Source organism: Protopterus annectens, chromosome 1.part1 (assembly GCF_019279795.1).
Source record: "Protopterus annectens isolate FY-2018-M chromosome 1.part1, PAN1.0, whole genome shotgun sequence".
Classification (NCBI taxonomy): Eukaryota; Metazoa; Chordata; order Ceratodontiformes; family Protopteridae; genus Protopterus; species Protopterus annectens.
The window spans coordinates 342,827,684-342,843,454 of NC_056726.1; the positions used below are offsets into that span (position 1 = coordinate 342,827,684).

The 15,771-nt window shown below is 37.7% G+C and overlaps 2 protein-coding genes across 5 annotated transcripts in view; one reads left to right on the forward strand and one right to left on the reverse strand.

Annotated features, from left to right (window-relative positions):
- CCHR1.PART1H18orf54 (chromosome chr1.part1 C18orf54 homolog) overlaps nucleotides 1-1,568 on the reverse strand; it is an 821,260-nt gene extending 819,692 nt beyond the window's left edge. For 2 of the 4 annotated variants that reach the window (XM_044075097.1, XM_044075124.1), the window contains exon 1: nucleotides 1,221-1,559. The gene's annotated coding sequence lies outside the window, so the exon portion shown is untranslated. Of the gene's footprint in view, nucleotides 1-1,220 lie in introns of all 4 variants that reach the window. The other 2 variants (XM_044075106.1, XM_044075115.1) reach the window with 2 other exon arrangements.
- Nucleotides 1,569-1,598: 30 nt separating this feature from the next.
- Nucleotides 1,599-15,771, forward strand: part of STARD6 (StAR related lipid transfer domain containing 6) — a 466,390-nt gene continuing 452,217 nt past the window's right edge. Inside the window, exon 1 of the mRNA XM_044075145.1 lies at nucleotides 1,599-1,656. The gene's annotated coding sequence lies outside the window, so the exon portion shown is untranslated. The remainder of the gene's footprint in view (nucleotides 1,657-15,771) is intronic.

The window sequence follows — 15,771 nt, forward strand, 5'->3', positions numbered from 1 at the left end:
ATTTTAAGGGGGGAAGTGAAGAAAAATAACACTACACTATAACAGTAAATGAGCTAATTTAATTTCCACTAAACTAGGTTTCTAAGATTCAGGGCAGTTTATGAATAAATACCTTATTAAATACATAAATACACTAAGCTTATATAGACATTCCCTACCACTACCCATACTGGATTAACCATATAAAGACCTTCTATTATGACAAATAAGTGCTCTTTATGATGGATAAATAACATGGACAAACTACATGAGCCATGTGCGTGTTTTCTGGTCTACAAGTACTTTCTTACTTACACTGAATGATGGACATGTGTTGCGATTTAGAGGGAGTTTGGTATGGATTGTTAAGTTTTTTTTTTTTTTTTACTTTACAGTCACAACGTAGAAGGTTTGATTTTTACAAGGGGTAATTGGCTGAGCTTAAAATGACCCACAAGAGCAGTTAGCCTAGTACAAACCCATGTCTTCTATTACACTGCAAGAAGCACAACACCCACGACCTATTCATATCAACTTAAATGTCAGTCAGGGTGTTTGAGAAATCTTCATATTTTAAGAAATAAATATATGTTACACACATACATACAAATTTACACAAGCACATCTCAAATCAAATAAAAGAATATTTTGCCTATTCACTCTAAGTTGTTAACCCAGAGTGACTTACACTCCACACATTTTTTTTCAAGCAAGCTAAGAGGCAACCTGAGATCACCAATTTACAGGAAACAGGACAACAGCTCAGAAGTGGAGTACAGGGCTAGAACAAGGCTTGTCCTTCCAACTACAAACAGGATTATGGTCTACACAGGAAAAAAAATCACGCAGTGAATAATACACACTCTAATAATGCACAAATGAACTAATTAAATTTTCACTAAAATGACACCTGACAGGGTTCCCTAAATGCTACTTGATCCAAATAAGATCCAAAATAAATGTTACTCTGACCAAGAAGAGGAGGTATTACAGGGAACATGTTTTAAACCTCTTGGCACAAGAATTCTGTACAAAGTCAAAAGTCAAAGACATTTCAAACATTGCTCGTATTAAACTAAGAAAGTTGCTAGAATAACAGGTTCTGCAGTTTTGCATCAGCATACGTTTTCGAAAATACATGAGAGCTGAAACTAATGTATGTCACACAAACACAAATCTTACGAGCAAACAGAAAATACGATAACAGTAATCCATTCTGAACAACTGCTAAGAATACATACCATAGACAATGTCATAAATGGTACGCCTGTCTTGCTCACAAAATTTCACTCCACCTCTTCCATCTGTAAAAGATCAGGGTTTCTGCATAATCTTCAAATAACAAAATGAGAACTGCAAAACTAAAAGTAAACACACGCAGAGGATTCTATGTCCTAATAACGGTACAAAATAATCCTAAACACACTAAAAAAAACAGTAATACACACCAGTACGAATTTATAAGAGCCAGCTACGCTAAATATTATACCAATCCACGTTTTTATTTAATTACAACATAACCTAACGTTACTTTATAGGGACAACAAATCCAATAAAATACCCGCCTCCTCTTTGAGTTGCTAAGACGTAACAATGCATAGGCGTCCTTGGTACAATCGCGAGACACTTCAACAAAGTGTCACCCACCAGGAAGAGACAAATTTATGAAGAATAAGGGTAAGCCTTTACTTTTGCAAAAAGTCAAGTTCAGTCCTTTGTACTGCCCGTGATATGCTCTGCCCTGCAAAATTTCATATATATATATATATATATATATATATAGATAGATAGATAGCTTCCAACTAAACTAAAAACCTCAGTTATATTAATTTCACCGTTAGAAATTAAAAAAAAAAAACTGTGCACTGATTGCTGCTGTGCTCCTACTTTCCAACGCCAATTCCTTTTTAATATTATACGATCCCTCTGCTTCACTGCATTTTAATTAACATTTGTCACAACTGCCAGGTAAGCTTTAGGCTTAGCGCTATGATTTTTGCTTTTAGATTTAAACTTGTTCATCATAATATTTCTATGTTGCTCATAAAGTCAGAGCTGTTTATAGGTATATACCTTTAAGCTAAGTTTATACAAACATTCAGTATCACCGTCTGTGTAGAGTTTATATAAAGGCCGTAAATTATGACAAGTAAGAAAGTGGTCCCCTTTCTAACCCCCCTGCTATCATTTTAAAGGCAGGCATACCTCTCTGTCCAGATATTTGCCTCATATTTTTGGTCCATCCATTCCTCATAAAATCTGTGATTTTATGGCAAATCACTGAGGACTGAATTCACTAAATAATGACAGACATTTGAGTTTCAGATTTCATATCCTTCAGAAAATGTATGGTATCACAAAACCTTTCTTTCCAGCAACTTTCTAAAGCAATATTTCAATTTTGTCCCTCTGGGCCTTTGTCCCCACATTATTTGTGGATTTGTCCAAATTTCTGATGCTAGGAGGAGATTGAGAGGTATGAAAGCAAGTGGTATGATTTTTAATGCTCAAAGGTTGAGGGGAGTATTTGTACTTGTATTATGTTATAATATGTTTATTTTAATCGGGTACTACAAGTATAGGTTTAGGTGTGTTACTTTTAGTTTATATTGTTAATGTCTCCATCCCTTATTGTTGTTTTGGTGTAACATGCCGTGCTTTGTCCCATGTATCTTTAAAATTCTTCCTTTTGGACTACTTATTGCCTTTGGATGAAAATAAGCATGCACATCATTTAATAAATCACACCACACATTTGTTTGGAAGAAATGGCCACAGCCATTTATTTATTATGCCAATCAAATCGAATTATGTATCATATCAGTGACAAATCAGAAGTCAATGTCAATCAGACTAATCAATGCCAACAAAGAATATTCAGATGTGTGCGAAGGGCAGAAGTTGGAAGTCAAATCAACCAGGCCATGACATATCACTGCAGTCCCTGTAAATGGTCAACCAATACCAATGGCTGAAGGGATCTACAAGCAAACACCAACAGTCCCGTCACCATTCAGCAAGATCCAGTGGCTGAAAGGGATCTGCCACTTGCGGGACCCCAGGCTGTAGCCCCCAGCCTGCCTGCTATGCTACATGGAGGTCTACCCAGAGAAGGGCCAAGCTGTCTGAGCCTGCACACCTCCCCAGGCCAAGCACACTCCTTTTCAGTTTTATTCTTCCAAGTCTGTCTTTCCATCCTTCATGGAAGCAAAACCTACCTACCCTACCTACCATTTGCAGAGAAAGGCAAAATCAGAAAACCCGTTGTGAAAAAACAGGAAATTCCTTCCCAACCCCTAGTGCGATCATCCTTACAGGTCAGCAATCACCTACCTACTCATATCAGTCAGCACTTACCACTTCTCAGCTTATGCTGTCTATACCTCTTCCTGCGTTTACTAGAAAGGGAGGGTGGGTGTTCTCTCTGTCCTTCTCTGTTGTTGAAAAGAGGTCTTGCCTAACTACCTGTAACTTTCTATATTCTTCCTCTGCCTACCCATCTGCCTTTACACCCCCCCCACTTCCTCATCCTAACCCGCTTCCTGATTTCCTGACCCCCTCTCCCCCAATCTAATGCATGCTATGTTCCCCAAAGCAATATAGCTGTGTCTGCGATTCCTTGACACACTCTCATTACCTTTGGATGAAAATAAACATGAACATCATTTAACAAATCACACCACACCTTTGTTTGGAAAAGATGGCCACAGCCATGTATTTATTATGACAATTAGCTCAAATTATGTATCAGATAGTGCCAAATCAGAGGTCAATACCAATCAGACCAATCAATGCCAACCAAAAATATTCAGATGTGTGCAAAGGACAGAACTTGAAAGGAAGTCAGATCAACCAGACCATAACGTACCACCTCAGTCCCAATAAATGGTCAACCAACAGCAATGGCTGAAGGGATCTACAACCAAACACCTACATTCCCTTGTCACCATTAAGCCAGATACTAGTGTCTGAATGCTATCTGCCAGTTGTGGGACCCCAGACTGTGGTCCACAGCCTGCTCGCTACACTATGGGGTGGCCCACCCACAGGAGGGCCAAGCTGTCTGAGCCTACACCCCTCCCCAGGTCAAACACTCTCCGTTCCTATTTTAGTCTTCCAAGTCTGCCCTTCCACCACTGGAAGATGGCTTGTTCTACATGCCATCTTTTCCCCAGGTGCTAAGTATATCTACCAGCTTTGCGATTCCTTTAGGGATTTATATAAATAGCTTCATTCCTGAATGTGCCAAGTGATCTCCATCACTTCTGTACAGTTCTGGTGAACTGATATTAATTAGTATCGTCCAGTACCTGACCTCCTAGTTCTCTTACCTGTTGTCTAATGAATCTCCTGGTCAACTTCTTAGCCCTTTCCACTGCTTTGACATTATTTGCTCCTTGCTAGACTGGTCTTGGAATTATAGTCAACCACATAAGCTTAATGTTATTTTATTTATTTATTTATTTTGAAGTACAATAGTGGCTACTTGTCACATCATTAACACCCATGTGTAATACAATTAAACTTGTCTCAGGTAATGACTCAGAATACTCTGTTAAAGTTGCTAGCAGGTGCCTCCACTGCATTCCTCTCCTTCCCAGCCAACAGACCCACATTTCTTCATCTTTGAAACCCAGGTTCCACCCAGATTCACCCAATTCTCTGGCAGTATGGTGCACAAAACAATGCCCCAGAATCCACACCTGTGTCACCAGCTTTATGATACCTGTAAAAGAGAATGCTGATTAGTTATCATGATCTAGCATATTTTCTGTAAGGTTGCGATCTCTGACCTAAGTGCAGTACCTCAGTTTCTGATGTCCCTTTGTGGGGGCATGTGATGCAGTTCCAATTCTAAAATAATTAGCTGTTAACTTGCTAATGTCAAGACCCAGCCTTGCTATGTTTTTTTTTCAGGACTGCCCTAAATGTATAACTAGCTAAGGAAACGCAGTCTTTGTAACACTAGAATGGTGCATCATCACTCAGGTACACCACCTGGTATTTCTTAAGCTAAGTATAGCCCATCTTGTATCCTTTTGGGAGCTCGAGCTTCTACATTAATCCTTTTCATAGCTAGTCTGTTTTTCCCTTCCTCACATGAACAGCTACCCCGTCAGCGTCTAGCTTAATATCACTGAACTCTAGAATCCCTGGAGAGTTGTCACTCTTACTGTGCTGCACTATCACAGATATCTGGAACACACCACAAAATGCTATTAAGTGTGCTGTCTAAAACAGCCACAGTTCCTACTCCAAACTACATACCTCTTTCAGAACTCCCCATAGCCATGCAAAATTACTCAGCCTGATGGGCTAATGCACATCTCTCCCGACCTCCATTCTTGTACAACATTGGAGCATATTTCTAAATTGCAAGTGCATGGGTGGCGTCCTGCCACCCTCACGCCCTTTGGTACCAACTAATTGGTGCCATGTGTGCAACAGCACTGCACCTAGACATACTCAACTATTTTAAACTAAAAATGTAATTTAATAGCTGTGTTATAGGTACTGGCCATTTTACTTGCCATACTGCATCATCTCTTGTTTCTATGAAATGGACAATCAGGTCTCGAATGTGCTCTAGAATCCTATAAGGCTTTGGGTCTACTTTTGGCACCAATTGTCTGAACCTGTCCTACTGAAAATGAGAAAAGGAGTCAGCAGTAGCATTCACCCACATTGAATAAGCCTTGCTCTGAATGTTATGCTGCCTGCATTTCAGTACAAACTGTCTTTTGTCTCTCTCACTCTTCTTCTTCTTCTTCTTCTCCCATTGGTTCTACTTTCAGTTACCCCTTACTCTCAGCCTTACTCTTTAACCCCTTTCTCCTCCCCATCTGAAGCTTACACTCTAAATCCCCTATATTTTTATATTTATGTATATGTACAGTTTCCTATAGTCATGTATTTTATATGTTAATTCCGTGTTGATATAGAACTTTTAGTTTTGTTAATGCATAACCCACACTGAGCCTGCCAATGGTCATTTGTGATCATTCTACCCAGTAAACAGATACAAACAAAATACAATAAAGTAAATAAAACCCTGAAACTTCTTTACTTGTCATGTGTTACTAGTCCCCTCCCCTCAAAGTGGTTACAGGGCTATCTGACTACTATCATATTGTGCCCCAAACCATACTGTGCTTTTCCTGCAATTCTCTCACCTTGATCTCACCCTGTACTACCCCAGCAAGATAGATGTCAAAATATACTGATTACCATTCCTTAAGTCCGAACGCTGCAAACCATTTCCCATTCAAATACCTCACAATAAACTGATGCCACCTATTGTACCTGTGAACTGTTAAATCAGTAATTCTACATGACAAATGTTATAGTAATTCATGTTATCTTGTTCTTAATGTAACACTGATTATTGTGCCATTAATAAAGGATCTACTGTACTTATCCTCTGAAACTTGTTAACTCTTAGCTGCTGCAGAACACTGTATCACCAACTGTGTTGGAGAGAGAAGGAAAACTCCCCTCATCACCACTCCATTTTGCTCCTTGAACTGCCTTATTTTCAACCACTCAGGCTTAAACTCAGTTAAGGGGCTACACTGTGAAACTCTGTGTAAAGAGTAAGGCTGGAGTATTGGGAGAATAGTATTCAATTTAACCTTTCAAACTACTGCTGCAAACCCTAGGTTAGACTTGATACTCTTTCAGTGCATTACTGTTAATCATGTGGCCACTGAGTAAGCCCCAGATGTACCATACCAATATATCTGGTGTCCTGTCCCACTTGGTACCAGAATATTCCCAAACATGTGATATCTTTCTCACTTTGGACATTCACATGTATTTATTTATTTATTTCTTTGCTAGCATGTATAAGCCCAGCAAAGCCATTTCCTTCAAGGGTGTAGATCCAGCCCCAGGAGTATAAAATATGTCTGCGCTTGCCAAACAGGTTTCATTTAATTGCAGCTTATGACTAAGCCTAAGCCCTGGCAATTTTTTATCCTGTTATCCAGGTTACCCCATAATCTGACCTTAATGCTCATCCACCTCTTAACTGCCCAGATTTTTGCAGAATATCCAGATTTTTGCGTCTTATTTCTGATCTGTTCCTCATAAAATGTGTGATTTTCTGGCAAATCATTGATTAAAGTCAATAAACAATACTAAATAATGACAGACATTTGAGTTTTAGACTTTATATCCTTTAGAAAATATATAATAATGTAAAATCTGCCATTCTAACAACTTTCTAAGTTTATAGGAGCAGTATTTAAAATCTGTCCCTATTTCGGGGCCTTTGTCCCCCCATTTTATTCTGGTTTTGTCCAGATTTCTTGCACCGAGAGGTTGAGAGGTATGCCACCTACTAAAGCTGAGTGGCATAATGTAATGCTCCTGGATCATCTTTCTGCATGCAACCCAAAAAAACACATGAATAATGCATGATGACATGCACTTATTTCCTTCAACTAAACATTTCATCTTATTTCAACCAAAATCAGAAAAAAGATAAGCCTCTTACAAGCTATTATACAATAAAGACTCATTACTATTCAAAAATAAGTACACTGATTGGACAGCCCAACCAGTGTACCCATTGTAAATCAGCATTTACCAACAGAAAAAAGTCCAGCCACTGAAATACCACTGAGTAGCAAAACTTTCTATTGGTATATGCTGAGGGACAGTGCAAAATATAAGAAAAATCAGGTGCAGTCTGCAAAACTAAACAGACAGAAGACGACCTGATTTTCCTTACATCTTTGGACTGTCCCTCATAAAAAAGTATTTTTTTTTCAAACTGTTAAAAAAATAAACAGCAATGGAGATTCTGTTTTCAAGGTCCCTTCTCCTGCACTGCACTGATGTACTTGCAAGCACAGGAACATAAGTCCAACACACATGCACAGTACATTAGTCTAGGGAAGACAATGTGAAAGAACACTGAAGTGCCCTTATACACATACATTATTTAAGAAAAATAAGCAATTTCTTTCTTAAATAATGTAATTGTATAAGAACAATAATCCATTCATGTTTGTGGGTATACCAGGATTTATCCATGACTGGGTTTGTTTTATCACTCAGCATTGCCCTCATCATACCAATTGTGGATAAATCCTGATATACCCATAGACGGTTGTAGATTATTGCTTAACTTTAGGGAGAGACCTGACCATAACTGTGCTTTCAAAGGTGCGTAACAAATGTTACACACCCACTAAATGCTGTTACAATTGGGTATTAGGGAAGAGATGTTCCTTCTGTCCTTGAAAATCTTTCCTCCTGTACCCATGGAAGTTTGCAGACTTTAGTCTGTGAGTAACTTATTTAACTTAGAGCAGTATTTAAAAACTGCCCCTGACTTTTTCTTTACTTGCTGTCTATGCAAAAGCACTGACTAAGTGACTTTCAAAGCCAATAAAACACATTACCACTTTTTTCTTTTGTAACTGATAGTACATGGAGTAGACAAGAATCCATGCACAGCATGGGTCTTACCAATCATAACCCATTATTATGTGTTCTTGGCATGGATGCCAAGATTCGCTCTCGAGGTGAATTTCTTGGCATCCATGTCTCAAACGTACAATAATGTGGTTACGATCGGAGACCCATCATAATCCTCTATATTAAAAATACATCTCTGTTGACAGTACAGAAACATCTTTGTAAGATTACCTTCTAATTCCGGCAGAATACATCTCTGTTGAGATAAATAAATAACAAATGTAACATTCAAACCAAAGCAAGTTTGCATGGGTCCAGCTAATAGTTTGTGAATTAGTCATAAAACAGAACATTGTAATGATATTACAATTGTGTAACAGAAAGTATACATTCAGTGTATACTGAAGTTCTTTTAAAATGAGTAGTTCCCCAATCAAGTTTAATAGGAATATTTCATTTTGTTATTATATTATTGCTTTTGGACATGTAACTGCCAAATGTGTCCTTATACAATTGCCATGGCAACATACTTTACCCATGATGTACGTTTAGCAAAACAACTTTTTTGTGAGACCAGTTTATTCATAATTTCTATTCCGTTTAGAACACTAATCTGTGTGGACCATTTTTTTGGTTCAGACTGGCTGGAAAATTCCACAAAAAAAAAAATATTTAATTCATATTAAAACAATTTACAAAACAAGGCCTGTGCCATGGCATAAAGGGATAAAGCCCTAAGTATGGCACAGATGACTTGGGCTGAATTAACAACTCAGGTATCTGAGTTGCTAGCAGGGAGGGATGGGTGTACACATTGCTGTGGGGTGGCATTCATCTAGGCCTTCCCTGTGGGGAGGTGTGGTCCATAAAGAGAAGAAGCCCTTAGATATAATAAGGGAACACAGGGGAGGGGGATACTCAGTGTCAGCAGTCAGTGGCACAACCCCCCCCCCCACATACATACACACACTCCAAAATGCCCATAAGGTCTACAGCAGCCCCAGCCTTAGAAAAGAAATAGCCTGTGAACAGTATGAAAGGCTGGAACACAGCAATGGATGGGGAACCATCCATGGGGTATCCAGAAAGAATAAAGCAGCAGGGGAACAAAATGAAAGAAAAAAACATATAATTAAAACAAAGAGTTTTGTTGAGACTTTGTAGTGTTTTAGCAATGGTTATTAACAGGTTAAAATCTGAACAAGATTACATTAGTCTAAAATAGCAAGAGAGTGAAAGAGAGAGAGAGAGAGAGAGACAGAAGTCTCTGCAAACAAAATTATGTACTGATAAATAGTGGAGGATTAAGGCTAGACCATGTAAGTTCTAAGTAGCATTCTCTTTGGTGAAGTATATAAATTTGAATTGCTTCAAGAGACGAGATAGGATTTTAACTCTTTCCTGAGGGTAGGGAAAGAAATGGTTTCATATATGTGTTTTGGGATGGATTTCTAAGTTTTGGATGGAATGGCGGTAAAAGCGTATTGTGCTCATTTCAGTCTGGCATGTGAGATAAAGTAGTTTAGGGTGGAGGTGCATAGGGCTCTGATGCAGTATGGGGTTTGTTTTACAGTGAGTCTGCTGGCAAATATGGGGAATCACTCTGTTGATGAGTTTAAATATCACAGAGTTGAGGAGAAGGGTGATTACTTGAGGCATGGTCAGCCAATTGGATTTATGAAGAGTAATGCAGTGTGGTTCAATCCTAGAAGTTAAGAGTTATAAATCTAGGGCTAGAGTAGGGTAAGGTTCTAATCTAAAGAGTGTCATTGAAGATTAGAGCACAGACTAGCTGAGGGAGGAGGACATCTTTACTTGTAGCAGTCTTGCCTTGGAGAGACAGGAAATGAGAGATTTTTTTACCACACAATAAAAGTTTATTTTAGCTTTGCGAACATGTATGTGATGTTGAAAGTTGAGAGAGAAGGTCTAGCTAGATTATTAGATAATAGTAGACATGAACATTTTATAGTCTTTATGTCCTATTGAGTGTGGTAGTCCAGGTCGGTGAATGTTTTTACAGTCATTCTGGATCTTCCAATAGCACTTATTCACTGCAGGACACATTCGTGATCTCCAAGTTTTTGCTGTTTTATCAATAAAAAAAGGAAAAGCTACACTTTGTTCACTTTGATAAAGAATGCTCATTCAAGCACCTTTTTCACTGTTTCTTTTATCACAATTCATCAAAACTGCATGTTCTGCTGTGGAAGCCTATTGTGTACTCCAGATGGTTCTTCACCATAGAATGAACCATTGAGTTTGCTATAAATGTTAAGAGGTGCAGGAGTGGCTTGCTTCTGCAACAAAATGTTTTCATATCTTCTAGTTTGTCAGGTTATGCTTTTCATGCTTGGAAATGTGTGAATTGTGAGTTGTTGTAGGATGGTTGGACTATATATAGGAAAAACATAAAAATAATACTGTCCATTCTAATTTGGAATAATTAACATTTTTATCATATCCCAACAACTATAATATTTTGGTTAATCTTATCGTCTTCCTTAAAATTGCTGTCACATCTCCTGTACCAGCATTTAAAGCATTTAAATCTGAACATGAGCAAAAATATGCTCCCATCTGTGAAGTATCCCCCTCCTTAGGTATCCAACAGCGAGAGTCTACTATTGGAAGCACCTTCTTTAACTTTTTCAAAGTATAAAATATTTGTGCAGACACTTCCATGCAAACAAGGTTCTTACTTCTTCTAAAATTAAAGCTATAACTTGAAGGGGCAAAATATCCAATAGCTCTGTTAGCCCATTCACCTAGCTGCAGCAATCAGTCCCTCATACTCAGTTTTTAAAAAGAGTATTATTGAGTCAGTAAAGAATGACTCAAATTAGAATGAAATCTTAAAGAATATCCCTCAAACACTCTTTTGTCTTTTTTTTCAGTTTCTCAAACATACCACTTTTTTCAAGCTCAGTTCACAATTCCCAATAAACAATAATAATGTAGGCAGGTATTAGGTTCCAGGCATGCAAGAATATTTGTGAAAACACAAACAGCAAACTGCTGAAAATGAAAAACTACTAATCCACACCAAAGAATCCTGAGTAGACCTGTATCACACACCAGTTGAGTCCAACTAGATCCACAAAAGCAGTATTTATTAAGCTCAAAAATGATAGAACACTTTCCGTTAATCCACAATAGTTTAACTTCATCAGATACACACTTTCTTAGAAGCAAGAGTTTAAAATAACCCACTTGTCATACCACATGGTCTAAAACCAAAGGTTGTTGGGTGTGGCAGCTAACACTCCTAAAAGGAACCCTTTCCTCTAAAGCACAAAAGCTAATTTTGTAACACCAAACAGAATATCCAGTTTGATAAAAATGTGTCAATGTATGCATATAAATGCATATAAGTGAAAGATTCACTGAATGCAACACACTGCAGTTCAAAAATACAGAAATAAACAATGCATATTTAAAATACCAATACAATACTTAAAACAAGTACTATTTTTCAAACAAACAAGCAACCATGTTACTGTTACACTAAAATTTGATATAACAAGTGTTTGCAGATACACACATTTTAACCAAGTCTAAAAAAAATTGTTAGTATGATTCAATGGCTTTTAAGTAATATCCAAGGCATTACCACTATAACAGCCCCACACAGTTACTGACAGTAGTACCCACTGTTTATCTATTCAAGCTTTTCAGTTTTAAAACGCACATGATGGAACTAATTTCATTGATTCCAGGGAAAAGGCAAGAATCTAATCTCAACTGCCATAGAAGTTCATTTCTTTCTAAACTAAGTGAGTCTGGTCCCCCTCTCCCATCATTCAAAAATTGGTCAATAACTCTGAATAGAAAGTCGTGACCTGGATGCTCCATGCTGTGTCTTGCTAGGGCATTTTCGATCTTATTTCGACCTATGCTGTAAATATGCTCGTACACACACTCCCGCAGTTTCCTGTTGGTCTTCCTGATGTAAAATGCCGGGCAGCATGTGCACGTTGCCATATAAACAACTTGTTTACTCTGACAGTCGAATTTGCCTCTGATTTAATATTTCTGATCTCTTATTAAAAAGGACTGTCCAATTGCCATGTATTTGTAATACCTACACATGTTACATTTAAACATACCACACCTCGTGGTTGTAATCTTGATTCGACTCTTCAAGATTTGTTTGAGATTATTGCCTCATCTATAGACAATTCTAGGTGTCTCAGGTAGTTTCTCCCTTAGGTAGCTATCCCTCGCAATCAAATCCCAATTGTTGTGGATGACAGATACAATGTTCACTGCATCCAGGCTGTATGAGAATATAAATCTACAAATACTCAACTCCTGTCTTTTAATTATCTTGACATCTGGTTCATGTCCACAAACTTGTTTGTTTAGAATTGGTGGGTAAACACTCCTATCCCTTTTCATCTGTACTTCTTGTATTAAATCTTGAACTTGGTTAGATGGGTACCCCCTCCTCAAGAACATACCCTTCAGAAAATTACATTCATCAATAAAATCCTCATTCCTGGAAACCATTCTTGCAGCTCTAACCAGCTTGCCCTTCACAACAGATTTTTTTCTGTGCGAAGGGGTGACAGCTGGTGAACTGCAAGAATGAATTAGAATATGTTCTTTCCTGAAGATCTTGGCTATGTAGCACTTATTGTGGACATCTTTGATTAAGTCCACATCCAGGTACCCTATCCTATTTTTTGCAAATACTGATGTAAATTTTAAGAAGCCAGTTGTGGAGTTTAAATAACTTACAAGTTCCTGGGCGACTAAAGCATCACCCTTTAACACCATACAGATGTCATCCAGATATCGTGTATAGTATTGTATTTGATCCTGCCAGCAAGAGTTACCCAATACATATTCCCTTTCCCAGTGTGCCATGACTAAGTTCACCAGGCTAGCCCCGCATGGCGAACCCATGGCTACACCTAATTTTTGTAAAAAGAATTTGTTGTTGAATGTCACAAAATTATATGAAAGAATTATGTCAAGAAGCTCACTCACCAGTTGAATTTCATCATTTGGTGCTTTTTTGCTCAACATCATGGAGATCATCCACTCTATACCCACCTCATGTGGGATAGATGAGTACAAACCCTTGACATCGATGGTTAAAAAATTCAAATCTACACTGAAAGGAATTTGGTTAATACTGTTAAGGAAGGACCATGAATCCTTAGATATTTGGGGTTCTTGTTGCACATATTTCTTTAGAATTTTGTCTACAACTTTGGCACATCCATAGGCAATGCTGCCCTTAGCGTCCACTAAGGGTCGCATTGGTGGATTGTGGACCTGTTTGTGAACCTTGGGTATTCCAAATAATAATGGAATCCTAGGGGCTGGCATAATCAAAAAATTAAAAACTTCAGTGTCGATTCTTGCTTCGATGAACATGTCATTAATGAATGACCTAATCCTACTGTAAGCAGTATTTAATTCATTCCTTGATACTTCTAATTAAGTATCCATTGTTACAATGCTCATCATTCTATCTATATAGTCACAATTGTTCATCACTGCTAAGCCACCCCCTTTATCCAGTTGCATAATTCTTATGGGGGTCTGGCATAAAGTTTCAAGCATTTGTTTTTCTTCCAGATGTATATTGTAAACCCATCTATTACCCCCATTGTTACATCTCCCCATGACGTTACGCAAGTCTAATTCACACATTTGATCAAATAACACTAATGACGGGTGGAGGGGGGATTAAAAGTGCTAGGAATATAAAGTTGACTTCTTTCATTGTGTTGCTGACCCATTAAAATGCATAAATTGAGTTTTCTAAGAAACAGCTTGAAATCTATCAATGTTTTAGCGACATCAGCTCGTGCAGAAGGTACAAAGGTATACCCCTTAGCTTGTTATCTAAGTCTGGACTTAATTCCACCTGTTCTTTGTCATATTACCCAATTGTTCATCATTTGATGGAGTTGAGTTGATTTTACTCAAATCATACTCAAAGTGATACCTCAATCAATGTCATTCTTAATGTCACTGTCCAGCATATTAGTTTCATCTGTTAAAATGTTAACCGCTTTTTGATAATGTGTACACATCAGCTCTAAAAGTTCCGAACCAGGTCTATCAAAAAGTTTAAGTAAATCACTGTGAAACCTTGACCCCTCAACCAGGCTTGTCGGAAATTGCCATGACCTAAGGCCTTTAGGAATTATTTTAAGCCATAAACATTCTTGAAAATAGGCAATTTCTAATTGAATTTTTCTCAATTTAACTAGTTTTTGGTCGAATAAATACAGTCTTGTTGGCAAATCAGTTCTTACCTCGGTCGGTTGCTCCTGTGGGTTGTCGCTTGACCCCTGGTCAAACCTAAACGATTTACCAATCCATGTTTTAAATTCAGGAGCTCCAATAAGCCTCGGTTGGCTTGGCTGATTTTGAAGTATGTTTCCTGCAGTATTCATTCTAGTGTCATCATTAAGAAATGAACTTTCAGCGTTCACAGTAACCAGCCCACCTGTATTCATATCTCGGTCTGACTCATCCGTTACATCTATTCTTATTCATAATCTGCTTGAGCCACCTGGTCTGTGAACAGCAACACTGGAACCAGTGTTGCTGCTAGTAATATTATTAGAAATAGGTTGCTCTGCATGTTGATTAGAGAAGGGTACTGCATCAATTCTTTTAGAAAGATTGTCCACTTTCTGTGATAATAATTCGATTAAAGATGTTAAATTACCTGTGTTCTCAGTCTGGGTTGATGAAGGTGGTGAACTGAGGCCAGTCTCTGGATCCATGAAAACACAAACAACAAACTGCTGAAAATGAAAAACTGCTAATCCAAACCAAAACATAATTTAAATAAAGATCAGGAGCATTTAACCAGAACTCATCCTTCAGGTGTATAATTTTATTCCATGACACCCAAGCTTTATCACCATTTCAGACATATTTCACATCATACTTTTAATTGCTTTCACAAATTTACTAGAGTGTTCACCAGGAATGCATGAAATGCATACAGTAACAATGGCAGAACAAAAAATGTAAGGCCTATACCAAATTTCAGCTCAATCATCTTTCACCTTCTTCCACCTTGCATTCAGGGAATTACATTTAAACTACATTTAAAATACTGCAGTTATTTTGTGATTTAAATCAGTTGTGTATGTTTCATGTTGTGTTTGTTCTGTACCTGAAGTTAAAACTATTAACTGTGGGCATTTTTATAGTTGCAATGCTTTACAGTACAGAATTTTCAAGTGGTTTCTGTGCTGTGCCTAGGTGTTTTTTTTATTTTTTTAAATTTGGTTTTAAAACAATAGACAACTCAATTATAAAAAAAAAAACAAATAACTATTAACATAGATCCACAGCTGATCAATACATCAAAGTTATACATAAACA